Raw genomic sequence first — 5411 nt, 5'->3', positions numbered from 1 at the left:
TTTTTTTTGTTTTTTTGAATGACTAGCTATTAAAGTATTGTAGTAAAGAAAATGAATATAAATGCTCACTTAGTAATGATCTTGTAAATCATAATGTATCGATCCAAATATAATTTTTATATTCACTTTTGATATTATACGCGACAGATCTTGAATAAATTAATTGCAGATGTCTTTTTTTTCTACCTTTTCTTCTTCTTGCTCTCAACGTTGCTTCACTCCTTTCTGACAAATGATAATCACGTCTCAACAAAAGCTATTGTTTTTGATTTTATAAGATGGCTACAAAAATAATATGACAAAGGTGTTTACGGTTCAGCCAGTGTTTATCACTACAATAATTTTCAGTAAAATAATTTAAATACGGGACCACGTTCAAAAGAATCCAAATTACATATATACATGGTTTGTGACAGCCGAAAACAGATATTTTCTTTTGAAAAAGGAAATATTTTGGGAAATTCCGAATAATGTCGGGGTTTTGAACCCGACGTGAATCCGAAAACAGATATGACAACCACCATATGGTAAAAGAATGTTTGGATTTTGAGATATATCATATACGTCGATCGACGACGACCAAGTAATCCTAATATAAACAAGTCAACAACGAAGTAGTTTAATCGCACTTCTAAAGTTTCCCCTGTTTAATTATTTAACTTAGGCAAAAAAAGGTCTCGACTTTAATTAAACATATGTTGAATTGTTGAAATAAGTTTAATATTTGCCTGATTACCAAAAAAAACTGATGTTTATACAGTACTACTACGTTGTGTAAATATTTCAATTTATATAGCAGAACTAACTAATTATAAGAGTTACTATGCAAATAGTATGAAGTTATGAACAACAACAAAAGTCATCGTGGAAAATATGAGTAAAAAAAGGAATATATATATATATATATATAGTGATATAGTATATAAGACAGCTCACTTATTTCTTAGGAAGACTACAAAAAATATAAATTTTGTCCTTGGTTTCCCACTTGTTAGTTGGAGATTAAGATTTGATGCCGCGTTCATATGATCATCGCTCTCACTGTTTTCTATATCTATCTATAATAAATCCACGATTTTGCTATAATCGGACACGTGCTTAAATTGATTCTTCGTTAAATCTAACGTGATTAATTAATAATAAAGAATTGTCGACAATGATAGTTCGACACCAAGGTTTCACACAAGTGGACGCGTAGAGATAAGCATAAGCCACTCATGATATTATGTCCGTTCGTTATTATATATCAAGTTAACGATGAATATATGTTAATCTTCTTTTTAATTTGCGTAGTATTAGTTTAACATCAAAACTCAAGAATGTTTTTTTAGCAAATTCGTTTCACGTTAATTTGTTGATTGTGATTATGTTTATTACATATTTGTATTTGGAATCATCATCAATTGAGACATATTTATCGTTTGCGGTAATCGGTATACAACTATTAAAATATGTTGGTCTAATTTTTAAAAATAATCATATAGTTTCATTTATGCATGCCACTAAATTAAGAAAATATATAGAAGTCTCATGAATGTTTTTGGAGAAATCACAAAAACATCAATTCATGGTCTGAATCTTTTTCTTTTTTACTCAGTGGTTGAAGTGATTCACAGAAGATAAGGTTTGATGCATGTTGTCGTGAGCCTCTGGAGTCTGGAGACCTTTCTTTTTTGACAGCACCTCTTGAGACCTTTCATGGACCGCACTTGAAAGGTAACTGTCCGGAATGGAGCAGCATGATATGGGTCAGAAATGTAGACTTCAATATATCTTGAATTAAAATTAAAAAGTAAATTTCCAAAATGTTTTAAAGAAAAATTTCCAAATTTTTTTTAAGACAAACAAAGATGGGCAATAAATTTCCTAAAAAAAGTTAAGAAAATGAAGGCCCACCCAAAAAGATATTGTCTTCTTAAAATAAAATAGAGTAGTACATCTAAAAATTAGTTCCGATGTACTTCTATGATATTTCTTATGTAAATTAGGTACTTTTCGTATCAATCAATTTGGTTGATTTCTGAAAACAAAATGCTGATTGTTTTATTCAAACTAGAAATTGTTATCAACTTTTCATATATATATATGTTTATATGTTTATATTTATTTGATTTTATATGTTTTTATTATCCTTTTTGTGTTTTTTTTCTAATTAACATCGGTTTTTCAATCAATTTGGTTGATTTCTGAAAACAAAATGCTGATTGTTTTATTCAAACTAGAAATTGTTATCAACTTTTCATAATATACATATATATATATATATATATATTTGATTTTATATGTTTTTATTATCCTTTTTGTGTTTTTTTCTAATTAACATCGGTTTTTCATTAAATTGTAAAAAGATAAATACAAATATAATTAACAAAATAAAAAATTTGATACACAGCATTAACAATGGGGCGGGCTTTCAAAGGTTTTTGTTGTTCATCTATTGATAGTGAATATCTCTGGTTCGGTTGGAGTGAATCGAACACAAATTGACGGCTCTTTCATCATAAAAATTGTCCCTAACTGCAGATTTAAAAACAGATTAACCTCGAAAACTCGAAAACATTTTAAAGAGAATCAAAATCTCAAAAATCAGAAATCATCAACAACTCGAATGAATCAAATGAAAAATCATCTTAAAGAAAATCGAATGGAAAATCAGTTGATGGAAAATCATAAGAATTACCCAATAATCCATTCAGCTTCTTCTGGATCTAAGCTCACTTCTCCGTCTAGATACAATATATCAATTATTAATTTGATACAATATACAATATAATTTATTTTTCTATGTGATATATATATTATTTGTTACATTGGAAATCAATTTTTGTACAACTTTGAAATAACACCATAAATTTAGTAGCATTAAATCTAAAACATATATACAATATAAAATTACTTTCTCATGTGATAGATATATCATTTTTTACACAGAAAGCAGATTTTGTAAATTTTTGAAATAACATAAATCTAGTAGCATTAAATCTTAAGCATAGATAGTAAAGAGACGATTGACACGGTTTTGTTTGGCTCGGTTGATACCAAAATTAATTTCCAATTATTGTCTTTGCTTTATTTCCATGATCTGAATTCTGAACGCCAAAACAGCAAATATCTTTGTGTATAAATCTTGTCAAATGAAAAAACTACAAGATACACACATATGAATGTTTTTGTCATAAAGTTCCATTGGAAGCACATCCAAATTAAACACACACTGCTCATTTATAGGCCTATAGCATTTAATCCAAAAATTCATCTACAGAAACATTAGTAATTCTCCGATTTCAACTCCCATCATTTGTAATTCAGTGATTGATTCTCCCACCGAAAGTGAGAGTTAGTGCCTTTTGTTGATTATGTCAGTTTTTATTATTTTGATACAACTCCTTTCTCATCTAATATTTTATTATCATCATTATTTTTTTGAACTTTTTTTTTGTTATTACACAGTATTTTACACAATTCGAGCAGAATCAAGGTGCAAAGATTTAAGGGTGTTTTGCTTTAGAAGGCTTGAGCTATTTCTGACAGAGCACGAATTAGAAGGCTAGACCCAACAGCAACAGCAGCAAAATCCTTGATCTTTGTCCGAACAACATTAATGCCTCTGTCATAGCTTGCATTCACATCCCATTTTAAATCCACATATTACAGCCAAATGAAATAACAAAACAAGGAAAGTTTCATCAGTGTTTATTTACTCCCTCAAGAAGCTGAAACTAACTCATATGTGACAACAAGAAACTTGGCTTCAATTTGGTCGAAAGAGGAGTCAATCTGAACACAAAAACCTAATAAACACTTACATGGCAAAACCATAATGACTAATGTTATTATGAATCCACATATACCGTCTTAGCTACCTAGTGAGACAAGTTGGTATATCATTATGCAACCACAAAGCCTGAGAGTGCAAATTATCGCAGCATCCCTTTAATTTTTCAGAGTAATCTGAATGACAAAGTTGGAATGTATCATATTAAAGATCACAAACAAGTTAAGCACACGCTGATGAATCAATTAAAGGACCATACATAACTATCGCATAAAATAAAATAAAAAGCACCCTAAAATCAGAACTTTGTATCAGATGATTGAGTACCCAGATAGCAGCATATATATACCACAATCACTTGCCTCTTCCAGATTCTAGGAAAAGAAAATGATATCGGGAGTCCCTCAAAGTGCTAGGACTGATCAAATGTATATCGAGAGACTAACTTATCAGAGGAAATGATTCTTAGAATTCGCCAAGTTCACCTACAAACGTTTATAAACAGGAGAAGAAAGAACAGAACGGAAACAAAAAAAAGAACCCACTCATGTTGTACTTTTTTTTTTGGTTTTGTAACCTATAATTTCTCCTAACTCAATAAGGCAAACATCAAGCCTGGTTTTCAAGATCAAGATCCACCACCTCTTTCCAAATCCACATCACAAAGCAAACGCAAATCATTCAACGACATCCGCAATGGCTTAATCTACGTTTATGTAGAGAAACGACACACACAATGATTACCTGCCTGCATGCATCATGTAGTTCAATGAAATCTTGTGCATATATTACCTTCTGAGCAACAAAAACAAAAGATTTAGAAAAACAAACAAAAAATGAACAGTGGTAAGATAACACAAACTAGTTTGCTTGGTGTTGAAAAGCCAACGCTTAAAAAAAAAAAAAACAGAAGAAGAAAAACCCGGAGTATGTCAAGCTCCTCTTACATTAAGAGGTCCTTAGAGAAGACATTACAACGAGGCAATACTTTCAACATGTTCGGGTGAGATATTGACGTAACCATAATCTAGGAGTCCATATCGGCGCCGAAACTCTTCATCCTCTGCAACTCCATGGAGCCTAACGCTTCTGATGACTCTATATTTTCTACATTGTAGTAGTAAATGAAGAAAGTAGCAACGGGTGGGAGATATGTTGGGGCAAAAATGATATCACCAGCCTTGTTGGTGCCCGGGGAAGTCATATTGACCAAAGGGAAGGGAAGCTCAAAGGTTTGGTTGGACCATTCATGTGTCACGGCATCCTCAAGTATCCATAAACCAAAAATTTGGAAAGGACAATAGGCGTCTACTATAATCGAAGCCAACTTACCTCTGTAATCTATCAATATTGAATTAGAGTCGCAAGCCACAACTTCCCAAGGAGCTTTGATAAAACTTATGTTCTCGGAGCTTCATCAGGGACTTTGACGGCAATCTACTCAGTATCTCCACCTCTACATCTGTAGGCAACAGATCTAGCTTGTCTTCTTTCTCATTGTTACGACTAACCAGTTTCTTTTGGTGGTGGTGCTGGGTCTTCATCATCATTAACTTCAGCAGGCAATCTTATCACTAATCAGCTTGAAATCAAAGATCGGCTCCCGGCGAAACCCTGAGAGAGAGAGAGAGAGAGA

General features: G+C 31.8%; 1 long non-coding RNA gene across 1 annotated transcript; it reads right to left on the bottom strand.

Moving 5' to 3' along the window:
• Positions 1 to 4202: 4202 nt before the first annotated feature.
• LOC147946667 (uncharacterized) lies at positions 4203 to 5411 on the bottom strand. Its single transcript, XR_015590601.1, has 2 exons — positions 5108 to 5411; positions 4203 to 4523 (listed from the first exon to the last, which is right to left on the bottom strand). It is a non-coding gene; the product is annotated as an uncharacterized LOC147946667 (long non-coding RNA).

The sequence above is a fragment of the Camelina sativa genome, chromosome 3 (genome assembly GCF_030686135.1).
Source record: "Camelina sativa cultivar CO46 ecotype springtype chromosome 3, ASM3068613v1".
NCBI lineage: Eukaryota > Viridiplantae > Streptophyta > Magnoliopsida > Brassicales > Brassicaceae > Camelina > Camelina sativa.
The sequence above is the reverse complement of the archived record's forward strand: the minus strand, read 5'-3'. Positions and strand labels throughout refer to the sequence as shown.